The 18,098-nt window shown below is 35.3% G+C and overlaps 1 protein-coding gene and 1 pseudogene across 1 annotated transcript in view; one reads left to right on the top strand and one right to left on the bottom strand.

Annotated features, from left to right (window-relative positions):
* LOC107688636 (dynamin-1-like) overlaps positions 1-16,977 on the bottom strand; it is a 28,101-nt pseudogene extending 11,124 nt beyond the window's left edge.
* A 596-nt stretch (positions 16,978-17,573) lies between these two features.
* Positions 17,574-18,098, top strand: part of LOC107688644 (cip1-interacting zinc finger protein-like) — a 4,658-nt gene continuing 4,133 nt past the window's right edge. Inside the window, exon 1 of the mRNA XM_016486356.1 lies at positions 17,574-17,656. The gene's annotated coding sequence lies outside the window, so the exon portion shown is untranslated. The remainder of the gene's footprint in view (positions 17,657-18,098) is intronic.

Genomic DNA, 18,098 nt, shown 5'->3' with positions numbered 1-18,098 from the left:
TGATGGAAAGTGAAATGTTGATTTGATGGAAAATAAAAGTCTTTTCTATGTGTATAATTGTCATTGTTTGGACTCTTATTTCATCCACTAGGACCACAAGGAAATTGTTTTGGCATAAGCAGGACATAACTGTGGTTTATAAAAATGAGGAGATTAAATGAAAAACAATTATATACAAAATTTATATTTTTTTCTAAACAGTAAGCCATTTTGGACCAGGAACTCCTTTGTTTTAAAAGGTCTTTCTCTGCATGCTTAAACTAACTAGAGTAAGGGCTTTAGGGAAGTGTTGGATACTTTCAAAAATATAAAAAATCTTACAGACAACAATTTTTTGAACAGTAGTGTGTGTGTGTGTGTGTGTGTGTGTGTGTGTGTGATTTCAAATAAAGTTTTATATTATAACAAATAAATATCAAATAAAAGTTGAGAACTTGTTAAAAAAAATTACAAATGATACTGTCAGTATTACAATTTAAGGAAAATAAGTCACATCAAAAATCTACATAAATTTCAGAAATTCTTAGCATTTGGTATGCTTTTAAGTATGCTTTTACTTTCAGGTGTAAAGGTAAAAAATAAATTTCTCTGAATTTTCGACTGTAATTGATTAGTGTATACTTTCAGGCTTTACTTTCCTTACATCTGGAAGACTTCTTTTTACCCCAAATAACCTACAGTGCATTTAAGGTGTGCTATATTTGTTCAGTACATTTGTTCTCTGAGAAATGAACGTCATGTTTCTTACAGATGAGCTACAGCTCTTTCAAGTGCAATGGATTTCCAGCAGCTTCTCCAGTGCAGTGGCATTGTGCGAAATCACTCAACTTTATCAGAAAAGGTCAGGATTAATTCATGATTAAAAAAAGCTATTTGTTTTTGTTTTAAACAAATACACCACAATTAGGACCATAATAATCAAATTGTAATGCTATTTTTCAAATCCATTTTATATTAAAAGGCCAAAGTGAATTAGCAGACACCAACACACTCAATCAGACACACACACACACACACACACACACACTAAAGAGGCCCCAGTCAATGCACACTTACCATTATCTCATCCTGAGGTGCGTTGCCATAGCAACAGTAGCAAAGCAAAGACAGGGTTTAAGATAGGTAATTATAAACTGGGAAATGCAGTAGTGAGAATAGACAAGATTAACAGAATACAAAAGTAGCAGAAAGATGCAAAGTTCAGTAACTAATTCACAGCATTAACACAAGAGATACAAAAGATTGTTAAACGTGACTAAATATAACATGCTATAAGATAATTCATGATAATCATGATGAATAACAACATATCATAATATATATACACGTGTATATATATATATATATATATGCTTAAAATTCAGTCCAAAATAAAAATAGACCTATCATGCTGTTTTTTGTTTGTTTGTTTGTTTTGTTTTTGCAACAGTCATGCACATTGCAGTTAAACAGTTCACATTCCATATAAAATTATTTAAATAAATTATTATTTAAATTATTTAAATATTTATGAATCTTTATGGTCTTTATGAATATATATTTAAGTTTTATAAATTAATAAAACTGTCTTATTAATTAAACATTTTATATTTTTTATATTAATTTGACTAAAAATATGTTTTTCTGCTCTGCATAGTTTTAAAAGCTAAACAAAAAATGAGGCTTCTCTCTTTTTAGAAGACGATACACATTTGCTTTGATTTTGACGGAAACCTCTCCATCATATACATTTCTTCAGCTTCACATTTTGGATGTAGCCATCCATGGTATACTGGAGGATACATGTATTAGATTTAATTGCATGGTCAATCTAGATGTTACTGTATATAATAACTGATCAAGTAATTCTCTAATTCAATCGCTTCTCTCTCCATGTTAGCCAGTGGATGACAAAGCTCCTCCACCAAGCTCTTCATAATTATGTCTTACCTTTAAAGAGCATTTTACAAAACAACACCCACCACTGTTCTCAATAATTAAAATCTCATAAAATGAGAGACACTGAGTGATGCCGTGTCCAATTATAGACCTGTGTCTGCTGTTCCTACATAAGTAATGTTTGAGTGAGGCAGCAAACATCTGTCCAGGCTGTATGATGCATGCTGGACACAGCATCTGTTCATTCTGACTTGTGCTTACCTGGTTGCCAGCAGCCTTCTTCTTATTCATCTGACTGCTTCTCTGCTGGGCGCTGAAGGTATAAACAAAACAAAAAAAAAGAAATATCTATAAAGAGCACAAAACAATTGGAACTAATGGATATCTAATAGCCACAAAACCATTGAAGTGAGTTTGAATTTTGGGGGTCATTGCCAAAAAGCAGATACTGATATCACCATCAGACTTTTTCACAGTCTTAACCAGCAAGACCTCCTAAAGTCTGGAATACACACCATTTTAAAGTGCCCCTATTATGCCATTTCGAATATTGCCTTTCATGTAGTGTGTAATGTAGCTTTATGTGAATGTAAACTATCTGCAAAGTGGTAAAGCTGAAAGTGCACGATAAATAAAGTTATTGTGTCCCAAAAGAAATAACTGACTCTGAACAGCCTAAACGAGTCGTCAGGAATTCAAATCCCACTTTCGTGACGGTTTGCATAATGCCCACCAATGATCTACGTTGTCCGGCCGTGAAGAAATTGACCCGCCCTCAAACACTGTAGCTTGTTCATGTGGGTAACATCATGTCGAGAAGACACTGTGTCCTACACTGTGAAAGTAAATTTGTTTTATTTTCCCTTCCGAAAGATGAGGCTGTAAAGAATCAGTGGTTAAAATTCAACGCAGTACAACCCCGATCTTTTTTTTGTGTTCCTGTCATTTTACTGACGACTGCTTCTCTAATCTCAGGGAGTTCAACGTGGGATTCACAGAACGCTTGCTCTTGAAAGATGGCTCAGTATCCAGTTTATTTGGACCAGCTGGCTCCACCGAATCACAACCTGTAAGTATGATAAATAATAGATGCTTATATTTTCTACTGAGCGTTCAAAATACGGAACTATGGCAGTGGGCGTATTGTTACACACACTATGACTTTTAAGTCATAACGAATCCGAACACAACAAACTCACACAAAAACGTGACCCACTGCTAGGCGACATGTGACAAATGAAAAAAATATGTGCTCTAAAATCGGCTCAAAGTATCAAACATTTCTGATATTATCTGATCTGATGGAGGCTAAAAAACTGGAGTCTGTGTCCATCGTACACTGCCCGATTTTCTTTGAACATGGTCAACTCAGACTGCTGACTGACTCTGACTTTCGGCTGCTAGCATCAACACGTCCAGACTGCAAATCCAGGCAAAGATCTGTACAAAAGTAGTGTAGTGTATTCCAACCTTTAGTTGACTACCTTTACCAGTTAAATTGCAAAAGTTGGAGAACAGAATGGCTTATGCTGGTCCACACACTAGACTATCACCAAACTCACAATTCTGCATTCAGTAGTGTTGATCAGAGTAGATTATAAATTCCATGGATCTGATTCTGCCAAAGGATTTATAAAGGGCGAAACTGAAGAAGGTTAGAATAATAACTCAAATGTACGGCGAACAATGAACAGACACTTTTAAACTGTACAATTATTGTACAGTCATATTTAGCATGTCTTTATGAATCAGTCTGTAGGTCTACTGTGAATATCTAGGGATCAAAGAGGACACAATCACTGTGCCTTTGAAAAATAATTTCCCGACTGAGAAAAAGGAACGTGAACTCAAGTCGGAAAGCTCTAATAATACAAATCCAACACATCTTATAATGGTTAATGATGAGACCATAGAATTGCTCTTCAGAAAGCATTCATTGAATGACATTTTCAGTATTAGTTTCTATGAACCTGATGGTATCCTCACAGTTATGTTGGAGTGTTCTAGCTGTTTGCATTTTTAGGTGACAAACAATAATGTTAGTAAATGGTTAATAATGTTCTTACTTTGCAAAACCGATGAAATCCTCATGATTGGTGTTCATGTAGGCTAGCTCAATGTCAATTAGCAGCATGACCTGATGGCAGGAAAAGAATACACATGTCGCTATTTGTTTTTCAGTTTTACCACATGAGTTTGTATATGTGAGGGTTGGCAGGCGTGTGGTAGAAAGGCAGTACCTGATCCTTAGTGCGACTCTCTCAATCATGGATGTGCTGGGTGACAATCCTCTCCATTTCCTCTCTAAGCATGGGGTACTGAGCCAACTGTCCTGAAAAAAAAAAAAAAAAAAACACATACTGGATCAACTACAACCACTGAGACAATAAGCAGGGCTTATTGTTTAACTAAACCTTATTACCACAGACAAATGGACAAGGATTTTAGTGCTTATCAGTTTAAGAATGGAGCTCACGGAAAAACATGTCTGGATGATATGCACCCCCAAAATAACATGAATTCAAATAAGAAATTCGAATATGCATAAAGACAATGAAGCCTAATGTAAAAAAGCAATCATTTAATTGTTAGAATAATCATTTAATTGCTGGAAAATAGTTTTGCATTATTTAGCTGACAATTAACCCCTATCCCCCACCCCCATTCTCATTATTATAATGTGTATCGATGTTTTATTTTTGAGTTGAGAGTAATGAGAGTCATTTTGTCTGTACGCACTGACTGATATAATGCAAAAATGAAATAAATAAAAAACAATACATTTGCATAAATAGATGCAATATTTTACAATTTAAACAATGTCAAATTTTTTGAGAATTATTGTGTGTGTGTGTGTGTGTGTGTGTGTGTGTGTGTGTGTGTGCATGTTTATGTGGTTTATGAGGACACAAATTTGTATAATAACATGGGTATGACATAGATATTACAAGGAGAAGGTGATTTATGAGGACATTTTCAGTGTCCCCCTAATTCAAAAGGCTTATAAATAATTCAGAATGAGTTTTTTTGAAAATCTAAAAATGCAGAAAGTTTCCTGTAAGGGGTAGGTTTAGGGGTAGGGTTGGTGTAGGGCAATAGAATATACGGTTTGTACAGTATAAAAACCATTACGCCTATGGAGAGTCCCCATAAACCATAAAAACAAACCTGACAAACAAACATTATTACCAATGTTGAAAATAATTGTGCTGCTGAATATTTTTGTGGAAACTGTGATTCCAAAATTCTTTGATAAATAGACAGTTCTAAAGAACAGCATTTATTAAAAATAGAAATCTTTTGTAACATTATACACATCTTTACTATCACTTCTGCTCAATTTAATGCAACATTGCAGAATAAAAGTATTTCAAAATAATTTGGGATGGTAGTGTATATGAAGCTGTATGCTGTACAGACATGACCAGCCTGACCGTATTGACCAGCTCAGTGATGACAAGGTCCACACATTTCTGACACGGCTCTTTGATCTTTGCAATCTGCCGTTTAACAATAGTCTCGAAGGCCATGTCTGGAGTAAACAGACCGGTCCTGATGAGTGAAAGGGATGAACAGAGCAGTCAGAGACCTAAATGATGTGCTTTACAGTTACTGATCACTTTGTCATTGCAGTTGATATTCATGGCATGGTTCTCACCGTACAGTACTTCATATCTAGCGAGCAGTTGCTCAGAATGTCACAGTAACATCAAAGCGAGTTTGATCTCAGAGCAGGAGAGCTGTTGAATGTACGTGACTGTGAGGCTGATGCACACCTGATACCGTGGATGTTCTTGATGGCATAACTGATCTCCTTACGCAGCTCTTTCTCATTAAACTCCATCTAGTCATCATCAATAGACAGAGAAACGCTTACTTTATATGTTTTGCTCTTAGAGAACAACAGTATGATGAAATTACCTTAACCAGCTCAAAGGGGAAGCGCTCATGGAAGATGCGATTGATCCTTGCACCTCCGGACAGCTCCACTGTATTCACCTGATCTCCTGAACCCTCAATGCACTTCTCAAAATCCACTGCAAACTGCTGCACCATCCTTCAAACCAGAGAACACTGAGTTTTATGTACAAGTCAGTGAAGTCACAGATACATATCTTCACACATAAACACACACAAGTCCCTTATGCTCAGAAATATATATATATATATTTTATTATGCAAGTAAAGAATGTGACAATGTTTACATGTGCCAAATACAAAATCCCGTGGACCAAACATATAACATAAAAGTAAGAAACATAGGCTAAGTAAAGAAAGTGGCAATATTTACATGTGCCAAATATAGACTCACTTGGACAAACAAACATATATACTGATAGCCAACATTACAAGTCCATTCTGATTAGCTCCTGTATTTGCATTCATGTGTCTGTGAGCATGCATGTGCACGTGCGTGCATGTGTCATTGTGTCTAGAGGTGGGGGAGGAAGCATACAAATGAAATAGTATCTTAACAGATTAATAACAGATATAAGTACTATAACTTTAAAAAATAAGAAAAAAGAAAACAAATGTTATTAGCAACAATATTAATAATAACCATAATAATAATAATAATAATAATAATTTCATTAAGACTGGGAAATGCTCAGAAATATTTGAAATATTATTACAAATTAAAATAACTATTTTTTATTTTAATATACTTTAAAATGTAATTTATTCCTATGATGGCAATTCTGAATTTTGCTAATTTTTGCTCAAGATTTTTTTAATCAATGGTGAAAACTGTGATAATTTTTTTTTTTTTTCAGGATTATTTGATGAATAGAAAGTTCAAGAGAACAGCATTTTTTAAAATCGAATTCTTTTGTACATTATCATAAATGTCTTTGCTGTCATTGATCAAATTAATGAATCCTTGCTGAATGAAAATATTCATTTCTTTCAACAACAACAAAAAATCGTAAAAAATCTGACCCCAAAACTTTTGAACGGTAGTTTGTGTGCATGGGCTGTAAATGTTCAAATGTGCAATACATTTCAGACTCACTGTAGCAGAGCCTTGGTTTTGCGAGAAGGATCATCGGGGTGGAAGTGCTTATACTCCTCCACCTCTTTCTCAATGGACAGCAGCTGGCTCTGAAGTTTATTCCTCAGTCCTGGCAGAGAGTCTCGGATGTGGTTAGTTAATTGCTAGATGAGAATAGAAACCTTTGGTTACTACTGTAGTCAACATCTTTCTTATAGTAAAAATGATTTCAACAACAACAACAGCAAGAACTGCGGAACAGTTGCAGAAAAACATTTGCACGAGTGGCTCTCGGAGTCATTACCTGGTTAAGAACTTTCTGCAGGTAGGGAGTCCCCATGCGATCAGCCAGGTGTCGGTAGGCTGGGTGGGTGAGGAAGAACTTCCTCTCCGCTGCTATTGCAGCATTGATGTCCTTCTTGCCATCAATGTCCTTCTGACTGCGGTTCACAACCCCAATGTAGCCTACAGGGAACATCCAGTTTGACATTGTTACCGGCAATCAGCATGACCAAATGTAATACATTGGAGGTAGTCATAACTAAAACCAACAAACAGATCACATTATCTTTGCAGAACTATAGCTGTTAAATCACTTTCACAAGGTGGACTATCCAACAATTTAAATAAGCTTTTAAATGTAAAGTTATGAGGACAAAATAGGAAAATGTATTAGAAAATACATTAGGAGAGCAAATGGTGAAATTAAGTGTGATTTTATGTGTTTTTCAGTGAAGAGAAAGACGTTTAATGTTCAGTTATGATGGAGTTTGGTTATTATGGGTGGCTATATGATGACCATGATGTGTGTTGCGTCAATCAGTGAGCAATAACTGAGACCAATCTCCTCTTACTTGCTCATCTGATGTTGAATATAGTAACAATAAATGTAACTGTCTTTAGCATGCTATTGCTTGTTATTGTATAACATAATAACATAACTTAAATCCAGTGAGCCATTTGTTTAAAAGAACTTGTTTTAGTCTTGTTGTATAGACCTAAATTAATTACGTGGAAAAGTTTTCCTTAATTTTAATAAGTTAACTGATTAAACTAGTTTTATTACATTTTTAGTTAAAAAGTTTAAAAAAATGTGCTATGTGACAAGTAATTAATAATGTTAGTGAATAATAGGGGAAATGTTGCAGGTTTAATAGCCATTTTTGCTCTCCTGATTCCTTTGAAGTGTTTCTGTGTCTTAGTGTGCCCTTATAGACAAATAAATTTATAAAATATACATTTATAAAAAATATTTTTCCCTGACCTATATTTTACTTTCAAGAGACCAGACACACATTTCTTTATCATCTACTAATGCTAGGTTTCTAAAAGTTCTGTAAATAGTTAAGATAATAGTTAAGGCAGGGCCATAACCACCATACCGTTCTGTTGTCTATAGTCGCGTCCGGTGAAAACACGGGGTAAAATTAGCAAAGAGCTCCAGATCGTGTCAGTGAAAAACTGTTTGTTTGTTTATTTGCTTTATTTTTTTTTTTGTTTAAACAAAAAGTCCAACTGAGTCTGACTAGAGTGGATCCAACAGTAATGTCGCAACACACAAGAAGTGTGAATAAACGTGCTTTTACCATTGTTGCATTGTCTGCTTAAGATCGTTTGATATATACTGAGTATTTATAAGTTTTTAACGCAATTGACCCATGTTGTTTTCAGAGTACGTCACAACAGAGTCCATCTGTTATTTTAATAAGCGAAACTGTTAGCCAATCACAGCAGTCGGCGTTTACTTGCGAGTCTTGAATGCGCCCAGCCTATAAAAACAGACCGTTCCACAGAGAGGCTCAAAAACAGGATAGAAAATAGCCTGTTACTTCTAATTTATGGGTTTTTTTATGTAAAATTGCACTAAAGTTATGAGTAAAACTTTAGAGAACATCCTAAAAAAAAAAAATTTAGTTCATGACCCCTTTAATGCTGCTCTGCTGTACTCCGTAATTTTGTCAACATTTTTTAAATGTAAAATGTTTAATTTATGTGATTCAATTAATTCAGTTTGTAATTGAGTGTGACAAAACAAGAAACATTAACTGAGTCATTTTCAACATATTAGGCATAAGAGTGACTGTGTGTATACTGTGAATTAATAAAAATAAATAAATGAAAAATAAAATAAAAATATTATTTGCAAAAAGTTAAAACAGTTACAATAAATTGGTTATTTTACCTTTTTTTTTATTATTATTATTCTATTGTCCCTTAAAGCCCTTTTAAATCATGCATTTATTTAATTCATTTAAATCAGAACATTAGTGACAGATGATATTTACCTATGTACAGACCTATTAAATCTGAATCTGAGAATTGGTAAATAATTATTTAATAAAAAAATATTATTTTTCCAATTCACAGGGATTTTGCATCTAATGACTAATGACTATTTAAAGCATAAATAAAAATAATAATAATAATATTCTCTACACTCTTTCAGGCCTGGGAATGTTCATTGTTATTTACAAATTTACAAATTTTTCATGACCACCCTCTATTTATGTGAAAGAGTATGAAGCTTTCTCTGTACTCTGACTTTACCTCTACGTAAAGGAAGAAGCTTGTTCTCCAGGATGTCACGCGCATCAGTTCCTTCATCCATTAGATCCAATTTAGAGATCACACCTATAGTTCTCAAACCTACTCAGAAAAACGCACACACATTGATGCATGATCAGATATAGTTTTAACAAATCTCACATCAAGGTATGTCTGCAAATAGGCAATTATTTTAGAACATGTTTTTAGTCATTGCTGGATGATAACCCACCCTGAGGTTCCACCTCCTTGGCAATCTTGAGGGCATCTGAGTTGGCCAGGTCAGAGTTGGCCGGAGACACAGCCAGCAACAAACAGTTCTCCTTAGTCACAAACTGCATTAGCATATCCCTGATCTGAAACTCAATGTCAGATGGCTGGTCACCTACCGGCACTTTGGTCATCCCAGGCACGTCTACAAGGGTGAGATTCATAACTGGTGATGAAAACAAGGGGTGACACTATTATATGTGATATTTCACAATGCATACTTATACGCAACAGAATATTTAGATCTGGTTAAATGGTTAAATAACTCCCTCTGTATGTGCGTGAATGTAAGTACCATGAGGCGAATAGACACGCAAACTGAGAGGGACTGGTGAAATGCCTTTGTTTTGGCCAGTGAGGCGATCTGTTTCTGCCTCAATCTCCTGACGAACCTCATCAAAATCTGTAAACTTCTTCCCTTTGCATTGCAAAATCTCAGCATATTCTGGAAATAAGCAATTAGAAAAGACCATTTTACAAAACTGCTTTTTAGTTTTGCCTTAAAGGAATACTTCACCCAAAAATAAAGGTTTGCTGAAAATTGGAACAAACACATAGCTGTTCACTTCACAAGATGTGAATTAATGGACTGGAGTCTTATGGATTATTGTGATGTTTTTTTATCAGCTGTTTTGACTCTCATTCTGACGGCACCCATTCACTGCAGAGGATACATTGGTGAGCAAGTGATGTAATGCTAAATTCCTCCAAATCTTTTCTGATGAATAAACAAACTCATCTATATCTTGGATTGCCTGAGTAAATTTTCAGCAAAATGTAATTTCTGTGTGACCTATTCCTTAAAATCATGCATTTAAAAACTATAAAGATTGGCATCCTTCTAAGGCAAGCAAGGTATTTACCAGTAGGGCAGTTGATGAGCTGCAGCACTAGGGGGCGCCGAGTGACAATACCAGAGCCACGAGGCAGAAAATCCCTAAAAAGAACATGAGGCAGCACTCATTGAATCACATCTGTTTTTATATGCAAAGTATGTCAAAGTGAATATCTAGCATACAAATATTACATATAGACATGTACATTTTCTTTTTTTTAAACCTGAAGAATAAATAAGCAATGCAAAAAATTTAAATAATTTTATAAAGTCATGCTGCTATGTTTAAAACTGCTTTTACAAGTCAAAAAAAAAAGGTAATACATTTAATGCACACAGACTGAAGTAGTTTAAGTCTTTGGTTCTTTTAATTTTGATTTTGGCTCACATTGAACAAAAACCCACCAATTCACTATCTCATCAAATTAGAATATGGTGACATGCCAATCAGCTAATCAACTCAAAACACCTGCAAAGGTTTCCTGAGCCTTCAAAATGGTCTCTCAGTTTGGTTCACTAGGCTACACGATCATGGGGAAGACTGCTGATCTGACAGTTGTCCAGAAGACAATCATTGACACCCTTCACAAGGAGGGTAAGCCACAAACATTCATTTCCAAAGAAGCTGGCTGTTCACAGACAATTTGAGTTGAATTACTGAAATAAATGAACTTTTCCACAACATTCTAATTTATTGAGATGCACCTGTACTGACTTCATTAAAAACATGTCAGTGCTAGTGCTGCTCTGGCAATTGATTGCATAACACATTTTTGTGCTTGTTCTAGACTTTAGTAGCACTAGTTCAATTTTTCATGCATGTCTGTTGCCAGTATATTTACAACTAGGCCTTTCTTAGTAATAGGATTTGGAGATATAGGGTTGAAGAACGAGCACTCTAAGGAGTGTGAGAGTGTGCTGTATGAATTCTGGCCATTTGGCAGAAATGCTTCCAACATTAGTGGATATGTTTAGAAAAAACAAACAAACATGTAATTGTATTTCACTACTGACCACCTTTATGGATTTCAAAGACTGGATGGTTTAAAATAGCCTCTACACAATATAATCTCTCTTTCTTTAGGTAGCTAATATAATTTACATTATTTTTACAGTGCAGTTATGCCATTCATATTGACTGTGCTAACATAATAACGCAATTATGATGATTATATACAGGTATCTTATCATAATAGGTTCTCAAATAATCAGCATAATCAAATAATCTTATCATCCTCTTTGAATCTCCAATTTGTTTGATTAATAAATTAGGTCATAGACTTTTTTTATTTTAGGACTGCTGTGAATTAATTAGGTTCACTAGTTGTCATTTGATATCCTCACAGTCCATATTTTGCAGGATATAAGGAAAGTATTTCATACCTTACATATGTATTTACATTGAAAAGGGTCTAGAACAGACAAATACTGGGAAAATACTTCTGACAATTATTTTTTTATTTATAGAAAAGCAGCAAAAATCTAGTCTTTGTTCACTGTTTGTCATAACAACTACGGCTTGCTGTCTCTATACAAGAGTTAGTTATCTTTACACTACTTGAATAGGGCACAACATTTTTTTATCCATATTTTTCATAATACAATCACAGTGCATAAAATTTTGGACATGTAGAATAAGTAAAGCATACACTACCATTCCAGAGTTTGGGGATTGGTATTATTTTTCAAACAACAGAACTCTTTATTGAGGATATTTATACAATTATTTATTTAAATCTCTATTGAGAAAGTGAATAGAAAAAAAAAATCAGGACCCATGATCGCTACAAAAAAAAAGGTGGCCACTGTTGCGCTCTATTTAAAAACAAAAAAGCCTGGAACCAAACATTTCCAAGTACCCATGACCAGCTTAATGCTGCACTTCCCATTTATTGACACACACACACTGTGTCTTATCTGCTCTTGCAGGCTGTTTAATGACATTCATACAGCAGCTGTGATATCCTGCTGCTTTCTGCCGGACTGCACCAACATGTAATTAAGTGTCACGTCATCATGGTGATAGGCCACATCAGCATGTGCCTCCGTTTTAAAGGCCATGTCTCATTCACAATGACATCTGTCTAATAAACCATAATGGTCAGCGTGGATGAGCTCATGTTCGTTCAGCTGATTCACGAGTCCAAAGAACAGTTTGTCAGCATGCCGTGGAAATGATTTAAGTATGAGAGAAACATCAGCTAAGATATTTTAAAGAATGTTTCAACTGTTTTGTCCATACAATTATGGGGTCCAAAAGAAAAGAATATATATATATTTTAAATAAAAATGCCATTTTCTTTCTTAAAGGGACAGTTCACTCAAAAATCACAATTCTGTCATCATTTACTCACCCTCAAGTTTTTCCAAATATGCATGAATTTTCTCACAAAAAAAAAAGATATTTTAAACAATATTGGTAACCAAATAATTTCTGGTCCCCATCGACTTCCATAGTATTTTTTTTTTCCATAATATGGAAGTCAGTGGAGACCTGTTGACTCAATGTGGGAGACTTTGGCTACACACATTGTTCAAAATAACTTATTTTGTGCTCAACAGAAGAAAGAAACTCTTAATGGTTTGAAACAACTTGAGGCTAAGTGATGATGACAGAATATTAATTTATAGGTGAAGTATCCCTTTAAATATCACTTCTTCACTCTCATATCATCTCAAACCTTTGAAATATCTTCCAAATATCTCGATTTCAAAGGTTTAAAACAACTCGAGGATGAGTAAATTATATTTAAAGGGATACTTCACCCAAAAATGAAAATTCTGTCATCAATCAAATGATTTTCGGGTGAACTGTCCCTTTAAGGGCCACATATGTAGTATTATAGTTTTGAAAACTGTAAATCTAGCCAGGCAACACACTACATTTCATGCCAAACAGTGGTCCTCGTACAGCATTGTGAAGTCTGTCCTTGTAACAGCTGTGAGCATTGTACTGCCAGTCAGTGGATCTGTTTGTGGCTGACAAGCTTGACAGACACTTTATAGTGATCACAGAGCTCACAGTGTAGCGTGACCAACAACACTGAAAGAAGGCCCTGCTCAATAACAATGAAGGTCTATGTGGCAGTGACGAACATCACAAAGTTACGAGCTAGACTTAATAGCAACCTGCCAATGATGAGGATCTATGCATGTTTTGAGTTAAATACAAACACTGGGTTCCTTTTGACCCATAAAACAAACATCCCTGATGGAGATACAAGCTTAAACCAGCCTAACGTGGTTTGCTGGTCTTATTTGGTCTCTCCACAAGTGTGCAGCTGGTCTACCAGCCTGAGATACTTACAAGTGCCTAAAGCTATCAAACCAGACCAGATTGAAGAGTTCGATGGCCGCAAGACTAGCAAAACACATTAGGTTGGTTTAAGCTGTTTTCCTCACCAGAGACCTAATAAGATAATTAGATTTTAATTTCCTGAAACAAATTACACCACTTGCAAAGGGGCAGTGTTAGTAGTTTAAGCATCAGAGACGCTTTGTTGTTGTCATGACACTTAGAATACATGTTATTTTCTATCAGCTGTGCAGTTCACCATGAAATAAATCCAAGAAAATATGCATTTTAAAAAATGCATTATTACAATTATTATAAATGCATATATTACAATGACATAATTACTCGTATTTTGAAATGTGAACATTCTAACAAATGCCAAGTCAATGACAGATGTTCTTACTTTAATCTTAAATTTCTTTTAAGAATTTACTTTTACGTAGGAAACCTTAGAATTCTGTCATCATTTACTCACCCTCATGTTGTTCCAAACTCGTATTTGATTACATCTTTTGTTCATGCAATGAAAGTGAATGTTGACTGTGGCTGTCATTTTGCCTTTTGTGGTACATGGAAAGAAGTCATACAGGTTTGGAACAACATTAGGTTAAATAAATGATGACAACATTTAAATTGTATGTGTTATATATATATATATATATATGTTCATTTATATGATTCTCTAAAACAGATCAACTCTTGCTTAAACTGAAATTTCATTCCATTCCATTTTTCATAACTAAGCATAATGTTGGTCGTACACAAGCAAATTCTGCTATGGATGTGCACTACCATTCAAAATTATATATTAACAAAAGTTATATATAAATCATTCATTTAAAGATCAGTGTCTCTTACAAGTAATAGTGTGGCCACTTGGTTCATATAATCATAGCCAAATCAAGACTACCTTTTGAAAGAACAGATTTTGAAAGAACTGTCCTTTGGTCCTGAAAACAAGCAAAGCTCAACTGGCTATGAGCCAGACACAAAACAATGATGCTGTTAAAAGATAAAGGATGGTAGTAAACCTGGGGCAGGTACAGGAATATATTGGATAAAATATGTGCAATAAAACAGCAAGAATCAAATAAGGTGATGTAGAGTTTATCAACAGCTTACTCACTGAGGACTGGAGTAGTGGCTGCTGAAAATACAGCTTTACCATTACAGAACTTAAATATGAAAGTCTGGTATATCCTTTTATAGAAATGATTTCTTAAATTATTATGAATTTTTTTACATTTTACAAAGCTCAAATGGTACTGCAAACCAGGGATAACCCAGTTGCCGTTTACAAGAATGATATATACTGTATATATATATATATATATATATATATAAAGAATATAGTTATTTTGAATTTTAATAATATTTCACAGTATAGCTGTTTTTTTATGCATTCATGATCAAATAAATGTAATCTTGGCGAACATAAGACACTTCTTTCAAAAACATTTAGAAATCTTAACTACCTAAAACTTTTGGACGGTATAGAGCACATCCACAGCAGAATTTACTTGTGTACCACCAATATTACGTTTAGTTATGAAAAATGGAATGGAAAGAAATTTCATTTTAAGCAAGAGTTGATCTGTCTTAGAGAATCATATAAATGAATAGATGTATAACACATACAATTCATATTCTGTCATTTATTGAACCTAATGTTGTTCCAAACCTGTATGACTTCCTTCCATGCATGGACCACAAAAGGCAAAATGACAGCCTCAGTCAACATTCACTTTCATTGCATGGACAAAAGATGTAATCAAATACGAATTTGGAACAATGTGACGGTGAGTAGCCTAAATGATGACAGAATTTTCATTATGGGTGATCTACCTAAACCTTTAAAAGATCAAATCGTGCCAATAACATTGCTTTCAACTTGTGCATGAAATTGCATAAGCATTCCTTCAGGATTTTGACTAGAGTGAACAGAAAACGAACAGCAGGGAAGACGATAGGCCTGTGGCTCACATATGACCCCCTGACACCTGATAGAAGCAACCGCTGAACATTAAACCCTTGACTTGGGTCCTTTTTATATCAGCAGCCTCTAAATGCCTTTATATCTTAACAAAAACCTGAAAACAATCGAATGGAAGCATAACAACATTATCTGAGGCATACGTGATTCGCTGTTATTCTAGTCTGTAAATTAAAAATATATCACACAATATTTCACATAAAGAACCTTTTTCTTCCTAATTCATAAAGCTTGCTCGCGGCTATGATGCCCAAAAATGCTGGTGTAGGTTGGCAGCTCGCTAGTACCGGTGAATTGGGCACAATACCGGCCACATGTCGAGAGACCGAAGCAAGGTTTGTGGGCTGCATGTCCCGCATTAATTAATTCATGGTAAAATCGCTTTATTTAGTCAATTAAGGGACAGTGCATAATAAATTCACCTGATTTATGAGCTCATCGTTGCCATGAATAACTAACTCGATATCACAATGAATAAACATTGGTTTTGGTACGTATGCATTATAAGTGACTACTGAATATGCTTGTGTCCAGTGCAGAAGAGCAATACAGAAATGCTGGATGCCACGATGCATGTAGAGTGATGCTGACCGTCAATGTCATCAGTCACTTAACGTTGCTTCCCAACGAAGTTCTCCAAGACCGAGCTCTTCCCAGCACTCTGACCGCCGACCACTGCGATCTGAGGAAGGTCCAGGTTGGCATTTTGTCCGATGGCAGAGAAGGCGTCCTGCAGTCCGTTCACCAGAGGAATCAAGTCCTCCATTCCCCGATTACCCATCTTGTGGGATAAATAATAGGCTCTATTTCACAGTGAATGAAACCCCGATTACGTCCCAACGAAGTTCTCCAAAACCGAGCTTTTCCCAGCACTTTGGCCGCCGACCACTGCGATCTGAGGAAGGTCCAGGTTGGCATTTTGTCCGATGGCAGAGAAGGCGTCCTGCAGTCCGTTCACCAGAGGAATCAAGTCCTCCATTCCCCGATTACCCATCTTGTGGGATAAATAATAGGCTCTATTTCACAGTGAATGAAACCCCGATGTAATTGACCCTGAACGGAGCCCTGATTGGCAGGCCCCGAAATATCTAAAAGCTGTCCAGTGCAGCGTTTCCTTCAATTTTCCAGGCACCTTGGCGAATCGACATACGTCCTCCACCCTAAGTGCTGCTCCCTGCCCTTTCACCACCGCTATGAGATCTGATGCTTCTGGAGCGATGCGGTGATGAGCGCTGAATGCTGCATTACCTTCACCAGCCACTGGGGGCGCACAACATAATTAGATGAGCGTCCTTCATTCCAATTTTGTTAATTGTTCTTGTATAAAACAAATCAAACTTCCCAAAACTTTAGTCCTTTATGTTCAGAGAAAATTCTGAAACATTTTCATAACTTAATGGGAACGTTAGCATTAGTATTTTTGTTGGCTAAGTAGTCCTTATGTAACATGAATAATGTACTAATGGATACTAGTGTTTAATAGAACCATCAAATGAATAAGTAATATCTTTTAAAAAAGGTACCGAATTGAACAACTGTTTTAGTCCTTATGTAGCTTGCAACATACAAAACATATTAAAGGATTAACTAAATGTTACATGTTGGGGTTTATTGTGATAGTGACCTGCTGACTGTGCATTATCCTGACGTAATACTCTCTGATGACTTATTGCACAGAGGTTTTCAGTATTTTTGAGTAAGCAAAAGGCAATTTTCCTGATAAGTGAATTCTTCTTCCGAGCCTGTTGATGGCGCACTAGTGTTAACTGTCCGTCACCTCCACACAGCACCAGAGGAAGGGTCATCTACCATAAACACTGATGGAGTGAGGCTGTTTCATATCTAAAGGTGAGGTTTTTCGTACATTTTAATGTATGCTGTATGCTTCTAGCTAAACACAAAAGAAGATATGCTGAAGAATGTTGTTAACCAAACAGTTTTGGTTACCATTGACTTCCATTGTATGGGGGTCAAAGAAGAGACATCACATTTTGGTGTCTGCATCAAATTACATTTATAAAAGTGATTTTATATACATAGAAAGCATATTAAATGCAAGTGTCTGCTTTGATGTTTCAAGTAACTTTTGTGAAAGTAAACTGTCAAAATAAGGGTGAAATAATGTTCCATAATCATTCAGTGTAACAGATATATTTATGTAAAAATTAAACAACACAGGTGATCATACTAAATTTTATTGTATTTTAAATGACTAAAACCTTCTTGCTGACAACTGTGTAAAAACTAGTTGTTCAAAGGATAGTGGCAAAGATTTAAATTAACAGTTAAT

The sequence above is a fragment of the Sinocyclocheilus anshuiensis genome, unplaced genomic scaffold (genome assembly GCF_001515605.1).
Source record: "Sinocyclocheilus anshuiensis isolate Anshui unplaced genomic scaffold, SAMN03320099.WGS_v1.1 scaffold805, whole genome shotgun sequence".
NCBI classification, from domain to species: Eukaryota; Metazoa; Chordata; class Actinopteri; order Cypriniformes; family Cyprinidae; genus Sinocyclocheilus; species Sinocyclocheilus anshuiensis.
Note: the sequence above shows the minus strand (reverse complement) of the source record. Positions and strands in the feature narration are given on the sequence as shown.